Below are 17,880 nucleotides of genomic sequence, written 5' to 3'. Positions count from 1 at the left end.
CTGGAAAGGCTGCAGAAAGAGGATTACTGGCCTCAAACAGATGCCCTACACTGACTGTCTCAAAAAACTCCAGCTTTACTCCATCGCATATCGCCTACTCAGAGGTGATTTCAGCCTAACATACAAAGCTATGAAAAACCCAGAGCTGTTGGACATGCTCCACTTAAAGAAATCCCAATCCCTCCATGACACACACTCTAGGGACCTAAACCTTGTCACCACAATAAACAGAACATGCCGGAGGGATAGATTCCTGTCCCAGAGACTTCCCATACTCTGGAATAAACTACCTACCTATAACAAACAAAGCTCCTCATTAGCACTTCAAGAAAAATCTTGATGATTGGATGGGAAATAGGAAATTAACCCCGGGGATCACCACTGTGGATCTGCTCGACAGTGGTACAGAAAAATAATTTTCTTGGGTGGCAAAAGCCAGGGTACCTTTTTGGCTAAGCTTGTATAGGCCTCAGGGCCAATATCCTAGTACCTACCTATGAACCTATGAACCTATAAACTGGTATAACCAACACACACAGGAGATATGGGTCTCACACACACACAAAAACAGTCACACACACTTGCCAGTGCTGAGATTAGAACTGCTACCTATCTAGTTATTTGGATTATAGTGCTATGCTTTTATCGCACATGCCATGGAGCTTATAGGGCTGAAGAGTGTCCAAACGTACTTCTAAGGTGAATGACAGCACGTCTTGTAAAATAATGTAATGGGAGAGCACCAGGGTAGAACAGGCCTCAAAATGGTACAACCAACACACACACAGGGGACATGGGTCTCATCCCATCCACCCCCCCAAACACACAAACAGTTGTCAGTGTTGAGATTAGAGCCCCTATCGATCTAGCTATTTATACTACAGTGCTATGCAGTTATCGCATGTGTCACAGAGCTTAGAGGGATGAAGAGTGTCCAAATGTACTTCTAAGGTGAATGACATCAGCAGACCTTGTAAAGTAATGCAATGGAGGGACACCAGGGTGGGACAGACCTCAAATGGTATAACACACACACACACACACACACACACACACACACACACACACACACACACACACACACACACACACAAACATAGTTGTCAGTGCTGAGATTAGAGCTTAGATGAGTGAAGAGTGTCCAAAGGTACTTCTATGGTTGATGACATCAGCAAGCCATGTAAAGAAGGTCATGTTTGAAGTTTAATGGGTGGAAAAGGCCTCAAAATACTTTAACCTACAAACACACACACTTGCAAGTGCTGAGATTAGAATCCGTACCTATATATACTATAGTGCTACGCATTTACTGTGTGTGCCACAGAGCTTGTAGAGCTGAAGAGTGTCCAAAGGTACTTGTAAGGTGGATGACATCAGCAAGGCTTGTAAAATAGGGCAGTTTTGCAGTCTACTGAATGGAAAATGCCTCAAAATACTTTAACCTACATACACACACACACACACACGCACACACACACACACACACATGCACACGCACACACACATGCACACACACACACACACGCACACACATGCACACATGCACACACACACACACACACACACACACACACACACACACACACACACACACACACACACACACACACACACACACACAAGGCAGGTGAGGTGAGATTACAAAACGTACCTGACTACTATTACACAATGGAAGTCACCTTCATACTGGCATGTGCCAGTGATTGCTATCAGTGTGCAACTGTCTGCATGAGGACATCACTTTATGCCTTTTAGGTTGTCCCTATCTCTCTCTATATGCCTATCTCTCTCTCTCTCTCTCTCTGTCTGTTGTCGCTATCACTCTATCCATCTCTGTCTGTTTCTCCCTCCCCCTGTCTCTGCCTGTCTATAATTGATATATTTGTACATGTTACCTATATACTGTATATGTATGCCTATCACACTCAACAGATGCAGACATATCACCTATGTGCCACCTCCAGGTAACTGCGGGTAATCCTGTCTGATAGGGGTGATGAGACACAGTTAAGGTGTACCTAGCTGTCTGTATGTGAAGACATATCTGGACAACACAGTTGCATAGTCAGAGGTGGGTTTCTACATGGACTGTAATTCTCTAAGTGTAGGATCATGCCGAGTAAGAACTTCAACAGTAAGAGCTGGACTCCATTCCAGAAGAAGCTATAGTCTGGTCCAGGATTTTGTGCGCTAAAGCTGAATGGCAGATGAAGCTATGTAAACAGTCCAGCACCTCAGTGATATACTGTGTGAGGAATGTCCTGGCTGTGTGCTATCCTTACTAACTCAGTCATATCCTGGTGTGGGTATAGAGTGCATTGGACTGAGCAGAGTTTTCCATAAATGTCTTAAATTCCCCTACTGATGGGAACATCCTCTATGATGGCCTTACCCAAATTAATGACTGGTGCCAGAAGCATGGCCTCAAACTGAATGACAAGAAATACATCATTATCCTCTTTGGGGAAAATGTCATCCCACTAATTATCACATTAATAACAATGCACTAAGCATGCAATCAGCCATGAGGGACTTAGGCACCCAGGTTGATAGAAACCTGACTTTTGACCACCATTGTATGGGAGGCTTTCTACATGGCCCACCTCATAAATAAGGGTATTTCATCCAGGAACAAGGTGATCATAACATCCCTGTACTTCTCCCTTATCACACTCATTATCAAGTAGAATGCCCCCTTCGGCATATACCTTGCCAATCACATGCAACAGTTGGAGAGAAAACAGATGTTCCTGACCAGGAAAATCCCAGATCTCAAACACCTATCCTATACAGATAGGCTAAAATCCCTGTCCCTCTATTCAATCTCATACAGACTGTCCAGAGGTAATGTGTCTGGCATACAAGGCCATTTCAGACTCAGCCGTGTTGGAGTTGCTGCATATCTGTAAGACAAACTCCACTCGTGCAACCCACAAGCAAGGCCTTAACCTGGTCTGTGACATTAATATAACTTGTTGATGGGATAGATTTGTGTCCCAAAGACTCCCCCATCTGTGGAATAGACTCCCTCTCCATGTCAAGCAGAGTACCTCTCTAACCTTCTTTAAGAGGAACCTGGATGGATGGGAAACAGAAAATATACCCCACCTGCTGGACTGGGGAAACAAGTGCTAACTTTGTGGGAACATGGGTGAAATTCTCGGTTAGGCTTATAAGGGCCTCTGGGCCAATAGTCTAGTATCATCCTATGAACCTATGAATCTGTAATATGTGTGGTATATTCTACATAGCACTATGATTTTCTGGTATGTGAGTGGCAGATCAGTACAGAGTTATGGGAAGGAGCACTGACAGAAATTTGTTTATTGACCCCATACACTGCAGGGAACTATGTTACAGCAGAAATTGTTCTAGTGTGCACATTCTATGTTTGTCTGGCCAGTGGTTCCCCTCCCCTTTATATGTGTTTCTTCATCCTTCTGTAGTGCAGTCACAGCCTTTGTCCACAGTTGCTGCTGTTGTATATTTGTAGTTATGGTGTGAGTGGGGTAGAAGTCATAACATCACACACAGGGTTACAGACCTTGCACCTCTGGCTATACCTGTTTAGCAGGTTGTGCATTATTGTGCCCCATAGATCTGCTGTGGTCCTCAGATGGTTTGTGTTGCACTGTTATTGTCAGGTTACAGGTTGGCCATAGCTGTCAGACTCTTACAGATAGTCATCTAGACAGGCCCATATATAACAGTCAGACACAGGCCCAGACATGGGGGTAGGCTCTTAATATTGCTCTTCCAAACATACACAGTTGGTGGCATTGTTTTGTATTAGCTTGCAATTACTTTTGGGGATGACATCTGCATCTCTGTTGTCTGTCATTGATGTTTTCACATCAACCTTTATTGGTTTGCCAATAGTTTGTCAGGCAAATGCAATGTTATGACAAGCAGAACAGATATATGAGGTATACATGTAGACATTCTGTGACACCCTGTCATTCCATGGGTATGGATGGTGCCCATTTACTTGTCAGTACTGACACAGTGACATGGCAGCCTTTATATCCTGGCAGTTAACTTGTCACAACCTGCTGTTGTAGTAGGCACTGTGTAGGTTACTCAGACCTGTATACTGTCCATATGTGTGGCCCCCTGTCCCTCCATTGTCCAGCTTTCCTGCAGTAGCAAATATTGAGTTCTAGCCAGTGTGTAGAACTCCTACCGCTGGCGTAGCTGACATGCAAAATAGCTACTATGGCCAGTCTCAAATCATGACAACTACAGTACTGCACTGAGACCACTAAGCCACAACAGCCAGCAGTAAGTGGTGTCTACTTGTTGACACTATTAACCGCAAAGATACATAACACCTTGACCCCTATATATTGCAGATATGGCACATATTATCAAGTTGATTGTGTTAGCCCTGACAATGTTTGGCCTGCTGCTATCACCTTACAGACATAGATGTTAATGTAGTTCTATATGAACACAGGTGTATTGAGGGGAGGGGGGCATACCTCTCAAGTGTACACATCTTCACAGACTGTGCAGATGTTTAGCTCATAATTTGGGCCCATTTGTCATAATATTGTGGTTGTGTGGCAACTAATGATGAATATGTTACAGACTGAAGTTAGAAAGTAATGACATATATGAGTTTCAGACTTCTTGACCTTCACAGACTTCATGGCACTGCAACAGCTGTTATTCTATCAACATTCTGTGTTTGTAAGTGCAATATTTATGACTTGTCCCTGTTGTATGTGTGGCCCCCTGTCCCTCCACTGACCAGCTTTCCTGCAGTAACAAATATTGCCTTCTGGACACTATATACAACTCCTACCATTGGTGTAGCTGACATGTAAAATATGTGGCACGGCCAGACTGGAACCACGGGCCCTGTCAACCACAGTACTGTACTTAGATGAGTAAACCACAACAGCCACCAGTAAGTGGTGTCTACTTCGGAGCGTCTATATCACGTTATCAAAATCTTACTACATCGAATCACTAAAGGTCCACCTCTAGTGAGTGATGTAGTAAAACATTGACTAATGCTTAAAAAACAAAAAGCAAACAAAAATAAAAACTAACTAGTGTAGCAGGGGGGCAAGCCCCGATGCATCTCCCACACCCCCCTACTAAAATATTCCAAATCCGAGACCGCACTACATTGAGGTAAACGGAAATCTCCCCCTATAGAGATTTTCATTTACCTGCATGATGTTCTGTGCTTTCAATGTTGTGGTGCTGACAACATCAGCTTCGATATTGTTGGCTTTCGACATCGTGAAGTAGACCCACTTCGGACACTATTAACCACAAACATACATAACACATTGGCCCCTGCATATTGCAGAAATGGAACAAGTTATCAAGTTGATTGCAACAGCCCTGGCAATGTGTGGCCTGCTGGTATCACCCTACAGACATAGATGTTACTGCAGTTCTATGTGAACACAGGTGTTCTGAGGGGAGGGGAACATACCTCTCAAATGTACACATCTTCACAGACTGTGCAGATGTTTAGCTCATAATCTGGGCCCATTTGTCATAATATTGTGGTTGTGTGGCAAATAATGGTGAATAAATTACAGATTGAAATTAGAAAGTAATGACAGACATGAGTTTCAGACTTCTTGACCTTCAAAGACTTCATGCTACTGCAACAGCTGCTATTTTATAAACTTTCTATGTTTGTAAGTGCAATATTTACAACTTGTCCCTGTTGTATGTGTGGCCCCCTGTACCTCCATTGACCAGCTTTCATGTAGTAACAATTACTGCATTCTGGACGGTGTGTACAACTCCTACCATAGGTGTAGCTGACATTCAAAATAACTGGCACGGCCAGTCTGGTACCACAGACCCTGTCAACCACAGTACTGTACTTAGACCACTAAACTACAACAGCCAACAGAATTAACCATGCACAGACATAACACATTGACCCCTGCATATTGTGGGCATGGAACAAGTTAGCAAGTTGATTGGAACAACACTGGGAATGTCTGGTATTACCCTACAAACATAAATGTTACGGCATTTCTATGGGAACACGGGTGTGTTGGGGGGGGGGTGGCATACTTCTCAATTGTACAAATTACCACAGCCTGTCCAGATGTTTGCTTCATATTTTGGGTCCATGTAGCACAGTATTGTAGTTGACATGGAAATACTGGCATATCATTACAGATCGGAGTTAGAAAGTAATGACAGACATTTGAGTTTCAGACTTCTTACCCTGCAGAGACATGATGCAACAACAAGACCTGTTGTAATATCACTGTCTAAGTTTGTCAGAGCAATATTTCATAACTGTCCCTATTTGTGGCCCTTTGCTACACATTTCTTTATGGCTTTGTACAGCTGATTTGCTGCAAGAGGCTGAGAGGTGTGCATGGAACACCAACATTGACATCCATGCATGTGACCTATGACCCCACAGTTTGTTAGTCTCCCACATATACTGCAATGGGTTTTGTAACCTAGGGGACTACTGCATATTCTGTCGAAGCCAGTATTTGTGGACATTTCCTGTTGTCCCACATAGCTGTCAGTTGTCTGCTGCTATCCCAGTAGGCCACCCCATTCCCTTGTATACATGCACAGATACCATAGATATGTTACCACAACATACTACTCCATTCATGAGTTGTTACGAAGACTGACTTACCTTGTGTTTGGGGCAGTTGTGAGGACAGTGCTTCAGGGCTGACTCTTTTGGATTCAGGCAGTAAACAGCCTATACATGGTAAGGTACAGGTAGTGTGATGTGTGTGGCATCCTTTTTACTGTGTGTGTGAGTCAGAGAGAGGTGTCAGTCCCTCGGTCCCTAGAGAGTCAGTGTATGTGTTATGTGTTGCCTCTTTGCCAGGGCATACTGGGCACACCTATGTCTGCCTACAGGGACAGGCTGAGGGGGTTCGTCCTCCAAGTCCCCCTGCGGTTGTGGGGACCTTGGCAATGGTGAGTGTCTGTGTCCCCCTTCCTTGTGATGTTCCTCCCACAGCTGTTTCCACAGAATCATATTGTATAGCATGGCACATACTATGAAAATGTGTGCACATGTGGCTGGAGAGTACTGCAGGGCTCCACCAGATATGTCAATTCAGTGGAAATGTGACTTCAACAGCCCAAACACATGATCTATAATGTTTGTAGTTTGTGTATGTGCCTCATTATGACATTCTTCAGAGTGTGTGTGTGTGTGTGTGTGTGTGTGTGTGTGTGTGTGTGTGTGTGTGCATTTCTGATGGGTGTTATCATCCATGGTTCCAGTGCATAGCCAGCATCCCCCACGAGATGGCCATGTGAGATGTCCACCCTGGCAAATGCCTGGTACAGCTGTGAGGCGTGCCAAATATGGGAGTCATGATAACTGCCAGGGCTGCCAGCACACACATTGATGATAAGGCCCTGGGCATTGCACACAACCTGGCAGTTGATGGAGTGATGGCCCTTGTGGTTGACATAGACTCTACCCTCTTCACTGGGTAGTGCTTTGATGTGGACATGAGTGCAATCTATTGCACTCAGTACCTCTAGGTAGTGTGCTACATGGTGGGAGAGATGTATATTTCTGATCCTGTCCTCAGGGGTGCTGGGGAAATAAATGTGATCACTGGCATGTTTTAGCATGACATCCAGGAACTGGTGAAGTACCCTGGATGTGGATGCCTGTGAGACCCCCATGATGTATCCAGTAGGTCTTTGGAAAGTACATGTAGCTAGTTTTCTTAAGGCTACACATACCTTTGTTTTCACTGGGATGGGTTCCCCTCTGTTGACTGTGGGTCTGAGGTGATGGTGGCAGAGCTCGGTGAGTTGCTGTAGTATGTCCCTGTCCACCCTGTAGCGCTCTACTATCTCCAGCTCATGTAGCCCCTGAAAGGTTACCCTGGATCTGAACAGTCTTCTCCTCCTCCGTCTGGCCCAGTTGTCAGCATCATCCTCATCATAGCCCTCAGTCTTTAGCATGTAGAGATGTAGCAAAGCAGCAGCATCCCCTGTCATTTTGTCAGTTAAAATTCCCAAGTGTGTACTCCAATGGTGCAGAGTATGTGGAAAAATCAAATTTAACGGTGTTTGCATACTTTATACTGGTGTGCTGCAGATGCAGCCTGTGTGCTTGGCTGACTATGATACATTCCACCTGCCAGCTGCATTACTGAGGGGTTTGAATGGGCCACTGTGAGTGCCTGAGGGATTATTAGTCATTTATAGTTGATTGCCTTTTGTAAAGGTGCTTCCCTTTATATTTTTTCTATTTCCTGTACTTTTAAGCCCCGTGGCATTCCACGCAATCCTGCTGCTTGAGTGTAAACACTTCTAAGCAGATCTGACCCTCCTCTGTACACAAGCATGCTTAGCTTTTCTCCAACAAGCTAAGCACAGCTAAGCAGCCTCAGACACACACCCTTGCTTAGCTGTGATTAGCTGAGTGCAAACAGAAGCCACTGGGCTCCAATGTGCTTACACAAAGCATGACACACCCAATTTTCATGTCAACTGCCTCTTCTGCCTACACTACCATGTTATAGCCCTTACACTGTTAGGTACCTGCAGACATGGTGGCCCATTTTGCTATTCAATAAACTTAGCTAATTTATATATACCTAATTGTGTATACCCTAGTTACTCCACTACACCAGAGCCTATGTCCTTAGCAACCACTGTTACCTGCCATTGTTATGAGTCTGCATGTTGGCCAGTATAATGGTAAATGTCCTTTTAACTTTCATATTGCCTTTTTTACAGTTTTATTTTTATTTTTTGCAAGATTGCATGCTTGCACACCTTTGCACTCCACTTAAACATCTCATATGCACTAAAAAACTTTTTATTTTGCACATTTTGCAACAGTTTTACATGCCAATGGCCATAGTTTTGGCCATTGGCATGCCTAATGCTCATAATACATGCCGTACGTTTAGTTGTCACCTCCCTGTTTTTTTTTTTTTTTTTTTTTTTGCAGTCCGGTACATGGTTACTAACTGCATACATTTCTCTTGCAGACATGACTCTTATATGGATGCCTGTCGGCTTCCAGGATTGGTAAATCACCTCATTTGCATGTTTTTCAACAGCAAATAAGGTAATCTACATCCCACGATCGTGTCCATGTCAGCATTGTGCTAGGAGGTTCATTCATGCCACCAGCCTTTCTTCCTGGATTGCTCTGCCTTCAATTTCTGTGTTTGAGCCGCGCCATTTTGCTTACACGGAGATTAGCTCCGTGTAAGCATTATTGAATTACCCCTATAGATTTTCAAGTTCGTAGGCAAAAAAGATTGGATAATTATAATATTTATAAGTAAACTTTATTTAGTTGAATATTTTATCTCCTATTTTTCAGTGTTTGGTTTGAATGAGAAGCTGATAAAAATAGTCCTAAATATTTATGTATATTAAATTGTGTGATTGTACCATTTACTGGTCTGATAAGGAGAAAGGCATGGAATATTGTAACTTTTAAAATTTAAACTGGCTTGGCAACAGATGAGATTTGAATGATTAATAGCATTGTCGCTTCACAGTAAGACGTTGTCCTGTTCGATTCTCAGCTAGAGTGTCTTCTGTGTGGAGACATGTGTGAATGGGTGTGCCTTTGTTGAAGTTGTACGTCAGAGCCGGCAACTCGGTACGTAAAAATCTACTGCCAATCATTAGCGGACCGGAGTTCCGCTGTGGCGACCCCTAACCGGGAAAAGCCAAAAGACACAACAACAACAACCTGCTGATAAACATTTACATTTTCTTAAATAATTTCCATATTAATCCAAAATATGATAAATAACAGAAAAATCAAAAAGAGATTTAGGGAGCTCCAAATTCCTCATGTGCAGCTAAGGCAATGTTTATCTCATTTAACCACCTTAGACAGATAACTCTAGAAATGATGTTTCGTAGACTGTCATGAAAACTTTGCACCTGGCTATAAGGAGATAATGGTGGACCATGTCAATTGCTTTCAAAGAGCCTAAGACTATTATGACAACTCTTTTATTGCTCAGCTTTGCACTTAGACAGTTGCAGCTAAGAGAGCATAATCTACTCTGTGGTGTGATCTAGCTACATCCAGGCTGACTTAGATGTCTATGTTGTTGATTGTTAAATTTTGAAAGAGAGATTTTTGAATAGCATTTTTCTAGTTTTTTAGTTTTTATTATTGAGGATAAGAGTTTCCTGGCTTGGCAGTTTGCATTATAGCTGCCTGTTCAGTAATAGAGGATCTCAGGATTCTTTTTAAATGAAATCATTGCAACATGGCAATCTAGATGGATGACCCCTTGTAGATGTAGCTTTAGAAGAATTTGTCACCTTAAAGTAATCAGTATGATTTTGCACGCAGACACATAAACAGACGTATGTGTGGCATCTATCTATCTATCTATCTATATGCTTTCCCTCAATTTGATCAAACATCCATTTGATCAACGAGTAATAGGGGTAGTGTTTTATACCAAATGTACAGAAAGTTGAATGTTCCAAATGTGAAGGGATTATTTCTTCATGAAAGGTGAGTGGGATTGGAATGGTGAGAGTGTTTGTGTATGCGTGTGGGAGTCAAGGATAGGGTCAGAAATAGATGGGGAATAGGTTTGTTATGTTTATCCATGAGCATGTGTATTTTAAGGTTACAGTCAGGGATAGGTAAGGGGGTAGATTTGTTGTTGTTAGTGTGTATTTGTGTGTGTTTGTGTGTCTGAATGTGTCTTGTATAGTGGCAGTGTTATGAGAAATTTTTTATTAAGTTAAGGTGTATGGCTATGGTTGGGGGAAAGGCAGAATTAGGATTAGGGTTAGCACCCATTACTATGGTGGGCAGATAAGTAACTGTGTATGGATATTTAAATGGCTATAAAGAAGCTGTTGTACCTACTAAAAAAAGCCCCAAACCACCTCTAAAAACAAAGAGCACTGGTGGGATATTAACCTTAATAGAACGCATAACAAAATGAAACAAAAGTCATGGCTAAAATCAGGAAGAGCAACTCCCATAATGATAGGACCTCTCTAATTCAACTAAACAGAAATCTAAAAGGACTACTTAAGTACAATAAAGCCAAGATAAGATAGCCTCACAGGGTAAAGACAACCACAAGACTTTCTACAGCTATGCCTGAAACCTCAAAAGCAGCACACATTAGTGTGCCAAACTGGTGGTCAATAGTACTACCGTCACTGAGCAGACAGACATAGCGAGTTTGCTGGTTGACAAATTCAGCACAAATTTCACCCCTACTTTCCCCCACCTACCTTCATGCAATGCATACTAGCATAACCCCCCCCCCACTCCAACTATTAACAAGGAGCAGGTCCTGACGGTGCTAGCTAAGGCCAGAAACACAGCCTCAATGGGCCCCAACAATATCCTGGAATGCCTCCTAAATAGCTGGAAATGTGACCTATCAGGACCAGTTAGGTCACTTTTCAACTACAGCCTCAAAACAGGCTCTGTACCATGAAATACAGGACTGCAACAGTTAAACCTCTTCAAAGGGGTGGACCATCATCAAATCACAGAAACTACAGACCTATTAGTCTGAGTAGTCTAGTATATAAAACCATGGAGTGAATAATCATGGAAATGATCTACAATGGATGAGTGGAAAATGGTGCATAATGTCTACCTAGACTTGGCTAATATGTTCGATATAATACCCCACTCAGGCATAATTGATAAACTCACTAAACTGGTCATAAACCCCAACATAACTTTCTGGATTGCCAGCTGGCACACAGGAGCCAGAAAGTTAGGATTGTTGATACCACTTCTACTAAGAGACTGGTCACCAGTAGGGCACCTCAGGGCTCAGTGCTGAGACTGGTTCCATTTGGCATCTAGCTGTCGGAGGTAAAGGCTAAAGCCAAGGGCCTTTGGTGGACCAAATTCACAGATGATTGCAAATTGGGAGCTATCATAGATTCCTCTCATGACACAGCCATCTTACATTGTCTTGAACAGACAAATAACTGGTGCCTAAGTCACGGACTAAAGCTCAATGCCAAAAAATGCATTATAGTGCCTTTTGGGTAAACTGCCACCCAGGCTAATTACTCCATTAATAATGTACTCCTGAGAGCTGACCCAGTAGTCAGGGAAATGGGAATATACATGGACAGTAATATGGCTCTTGACCAACATGTGACAAAGGGAGTAAGAACCTCCCCATACTTAAATGACCGAGATAATGGTACTGGAATTTCACATTGAAGTGTTCTCAATAGTACTGTTAGTAATTCCTCTTAATTCATCACCTCTCTATGCTATCTGTGGGTCCTGTTTGCATAGTACTTTTTTTTCAAAATAATCTAATTTACTTTCAGGAATTGAAGATATCTGGCTGTTGCTAGCAGAAATGATCTCCCTCTTTGTGGAGTCAAAATTAGCATTTTGTAAACATATCTACAATCTGTTGTGTCTGAGAATACATTTTCAGATCTATGCACAATTTATTCATTTGCATGTCTGTACTCCTACCATGTTATATATCTAAAAATGATTTCCTTTTATACTCGATATTTTTATATAAATTTTCTTCAGATTTATTCTGATCTTGCCTCACACTATGTTTTACTTGTCAGCCCGTTTGTTTATGTCAGTTTTTTAAAGTTATAGTTTGACCTTATTTTCCTTTTTTTATATTTTTGTCTCTCATCTTAATTAAATATCGTGTTCTTATAGAAATATATGCCCCTGACCTTGTGTACCCGGATCCCGATGTTAATAATTTTTTTCCTTCAGTTTCTCTTTCAAAACTTCCCACATTGCTTCTGCTATCTTTCCACTGAATGCATCCCTCTGATTAGTTTTGCATAGTGACTGTTTTGCTTCCTTATAGTCTGTTATTAATCTTATGTGCATTGGCTTAGATTTCACTATTATCTAGCAGCAGTTTAGCCTTTGTAACCCCATGATCAAGTCACATCTAAGGTGATGAAACTTGACATGAAGTAGCAATTATCTCCTTATGAGAACAGACCATATCCAGTATGTTCCATTCCCAGGTAATATGTAACAGGTGTTCTTCCTAAACATATGCTGCAGATCATTTCCTTACTAATGCTATGAATTCAATATTATTCCATTCTGGTTCCACTAAAGCTAAGTCCCCAGTTCCTATCACTTTTTTCTATACGGTGTTTATGCAAGAAATTCATGATTTCCTCTAGATCATCAGAACATGATTTTGGTGGCCTATACAATCCAATAACTGTAATCTATTCCAGGGTTGTCTTTATTATCACAGATATACAAGCTACAGTAATGTCTTATCATCAGAGATGTAATAAACACAACTTTTAACCCTACCATAACACCTTCACCTGATTTTTTTTTTTGTTAGAATGTCGTGTTACAGAAAAAGAAAACATTTATACCCTGGAAGAACTTGTTTTCACTCATCAATCATTGTTCTTCAATCATCAATCTTATTTGCACACAATGAATTTCCAATAATATCAACATGGCTTATATAAGATGCTTGTGTTAGTAACTGTATTAGAACTGCATGTCATGTGTATATCAAACTGGTATGTGGATTAAAAAGGCATTTTATAAAGTGCTTGTGCTAAATGTAATCACAGTGTGCCCTTGGAAGAGTACAGAAATGTATGTGCACTATTTTATCCAGTGGAAACTAACACAGGAGGTTAACTTCAGAAAAATAGCTGAAATTAAATTATTTTATAGCTACACAATAAAAGATGGTGTCTTTCAGTTTTCAATGTGGCTAGACACAGAGTTTGTGCTGAAAAGCTTTCTCTATTGTACTTAGGGTGAAATAATTACTACCCCTGAAATTATGAACAAATGCAATTGTTTTATGACTTCCAGCATCTGCCAAAGATCTGAGGTATATGTATTTTCACAGCTAGAGCCTAAATACTGTCAAGCTTCCAGCAATGGGGGTTTCACTTGGGATAGAGTCAGATGACAAGAAATTATGTCATTCTACAATCTATCCCAGCAGTAATATATGATATATTAATTTGAGAAGACTCTTAGACATAGTGCATTCTGTATTTTGTCTTGGACCTGACAAAAACAATTCACCACATCTGCCTTGCTCTGATGAAGTAAGTAACCAGGGAATAATAAAATTCACTTACACATAGTCAGGAATATAGCAAAGCTTAGTTTAGGTATTTTGCTTTATTTATTTGAGACTGCCCTACAATGTTGTTTTAAATATTTCCTTTGATTTTGAACTCTGATGTCACTGTGATTATATACTGAGTATTTTCTTGTTCTTTTATTCTTTATTATTACATATATTTAAACCTTTCATTGCGGCTGATCTGTCTAGAGATATTTAAGTTTTGAGAGTACTTTCATATTTATTTGGTGACATTGTGTGTGCCACTCCAAATATCCTTGCTCTTAGCAAAACTATCATTTCTATTAATATTAATATTACACAGTAAGACTGGACACCCTTTGTTAAGGGCCTTAATGTAGCTGATAAGGATTTGGCTGGTGGCAGTGATAACTACCTTATAGTCTGTAGAAAAGGGAGCATAGCTAGTAAACCTGTGCCAGCCTTTCTGAGGTGTGTGTGTGTGTGTGTGTGTGTGTGTGTGTGTGTGTGTGTGTGTGTGTGTGTGTAAATCAACCCTCAAAAAGTGCATGTGTCAGCTTCTTGGGTAGCGACACGAAGCCCTGGTTGGACAGAGAGGGTGCTGGAGGTCCTGGCATGGCCCCTCGGCTGAGATTTCAACTCTATAATTATGCCAGTGGGGAGTTTTATTGGGAATCTGGAAAAAGAGGGAGAAACCACCCCAGAACTGACTGTGGTCTCTGTGTACTCTTAAGGGAAATTGCACTTGATGCAGAGTGCTGCATCTGGAAATACTGTGTGTGTACCTGTTATCCTCCCAGTGTATGTCTCCCACTCTTGCCAGTGGTGAGGAATGAGGTTCTTTGATTACTGGTCCAATGGTGGGTCGTCACAGGGTCTATATCATAACATTGAAAGTCATAAGGTCGAACTCATTTCACTGAAAATGCACAACAAAAACTCACAACATTGAAAATTCATCAAATTATAAACTTTCTCCACAAGAATTATATACTAAAAACATGTTTTTGCAGTGGGGCAAGCAAACAACCCCCTAATTTATATATATTAACTTTAGGATCACACAAGTGTGCGGAAAAGAAAAAAAATACCACACACAGTGAATCATTGCTTAAGAGCAAATACAGACATCTAGAGATCTGGGGGTAAAAACATGATGCTGACCATTGCAATTCAGACATACTGTGCTAGTCTCACTTCCTTGATAACTCCTATGATAAGAAAAGACACCACTGCATACATTCTACACAATTCTATATAGTTCTACACACTTTTTAGTATGTTATGAGTCTTCTGTGAAATATATGTTTGACCTTATATTTTTCAGAGTTATGACATAGACCCATGTATATATATATATATATATATATATATATATATATATATATATATATATATCTATATATATATATATGGTATACATTCATTTGATCGGCCGGTGGATGGTTGATCGGAATATGGTTGAAAGCAGTGCAGCAAAACCTCAGAAATGAGAACGCAATTGTTGCTAGTAGCAAAAGTCGCAAAATATCCCCTCCTTTTTGATCCATGGTAGCACTTGTTTAGGTGGTAGAGCAGTCGGAAATGTCGCATTCGGTGTTTGGTACGACATTCCAACCATTCGGCAATGAGAAATTTGGTAATAACACTCGGTATTATACCCAATCGAGCAATGTTACCTCGATCAAATGAATGTATTCATATATATACATATATGGGTCTGCTTCAATTTAGTGAAAGCTGACATCGTCAAAACACACTTAATTGAAACAAGACTGCCGAATATGCCCATCATCGGCTACTCACATCATCAAATCTCATAACATCGAACACTACAACAACTGAAAAATGCCATCTATGCAGGGGGGGGGGCAAGCCACCTGCACACACCCCAGAAATTAAATATACAAACTCTGAGATCGCACTATCATGAAGGAAATGGCATACTTACAGATAGAATAAAACAGTATAAAAATGACTCAAAAATATATATACACCTTTATTAAACAAAATCAAACCGGTAAGTGCTTTTGTTTTCAACAGACCTTCATCAGGCCAATTTACAAAATCAAACCAATTATGAATAAATAGTTAAAAAAAAATCACATAGGTAGGTACTAGGCTATCGGCCCAAGGGCCTATGCAAGCCTAGCCAGCAAGGTTCCCTGGCTTACGCCACCCAAGAAAGTTATTTTCCTGTGCCACTGACGAGCAGAGACACAGAAGTGATCCCCGGGGTGTATTTCCTATTTCCCATCCACTCATCAAGATTTTTTTTGAAGAGTGCTTGACATAGATGGGTAGCCTGTTCCAGAGTATGGAAAGTCTCTGGGATAGGAATCTATCCCTCCAGCATGTCCTGTTTATTGTGGTGACAAGGTTTAGGTCCCTAGAGCATGTAGCTCGAAGGTATTGGGATTTCTTTAGGTGTAGCATGTCCAACAGCTCTGGGTTTGACATAGCTTTTTATGTTAGGCAGAGATCACCTCTGAGTAGGCGATATGCTACGGAGTAAAGCTGGAGTTTTTTGAGGCGGTCAGTGTAGGGCATTTGTTTGAGTCCAGTAATCCTCTTTGTGAGGTACTTCTGAGGCCTTTCCAGCTGCTGCAGATGTCTTGTGAGGTACATTCCAAAAGGGGCGTTGTATGACCCAGTTCACTGAATACTACTTACAGGTAGGTTAATATTGTCAACGTTTCAGGATTCGATGATATGTATATTCAACAAACCCGTCTCCATTAAGTGTTTCGATGATGTTAGCTTTCGCTGATTTGAAGTTAACCCATATATATCTATCTATATCTGTATATATATATATATATATATATATATATATATATATATATATACACATACATATATATATATATATATATATATATATATATATATATATATATATATATATATATATATATATATATATATATATATATATATATATATATATATATATATATATATATATACACACACACACACACACACACACACACACATACACACACACACACACATGCACACACACACACACACACACACACATGGATCTAGGACTCTCCACCGAACACACGTTTCACCAAAACATATACCACCAAACACATTTTCTCAAAAGTGCATTTATCGAAAAATGCGCTTTCGCAAAAAAAATAAAATATTAAAAAATAAAAAACTACTCACGTTTATGCAGAGTGGCAAGCCCCCCTGCACTCCATACCCCCCTACTTTAACATTTTCACTCTGAGAATGGACTACAGTAGGGAAAAAGGAATATTCTCTTATCCCCACTGTACTGTGATCTAAGTAACAATCTACACCACATGTTGATGTACAACTAAACCTGCATGCAAACAAGTGTTTGCTTACCTTCTGGCGAAAGTGCATTTTCAATAAAATGCACTTTCGCGAATTTGAGCTCGCCCATTTACATTTCGGTGAAATGTGTGATTGCTGGAGAGTCCTAGATTCATATACATATATAAATAAAGATATATATATATATATATATATATATATATATATATATATATATATATATATATATATATATATCATTAATGCTCCTAGAATTAATAACACCAGCTTTTGCTGTCTGTGAAATGCCGAATGTCTGATCTGGCAAAAGTCCAATCCTGATTCATTACTCAGATATTGTAACATAGTTGCTGCAGAAATTTTTTTCCATTGTCTTGACAAGTGGACTAAACACTTATGCCCAAAATTAGACCTATATTCTCTACATATTCTCACTTTATAAAATGTGATATTTTTCATGTAGGTATTTACCCCAAAAATCTTTTCTTTCACACTGACCCGACTCTCCTTTCTA

The sequence above is a fragment of the Protopterus annectens genome, chromosome 12.part0, assembly GCF_019279795.1.
Source record: "Protopterus annectens isolate FY-2018-M chromosome 12.part0, PAN1.0, whole genome shotgun sequence".
NCBI lineage: Eukaryota > Metazoa > Chordata > Ceratodontiformes > Protopteridae > Protopterus > Protopterus annectens.
This window is presented reverse-complemented; position numbering follows the sequence as displayed.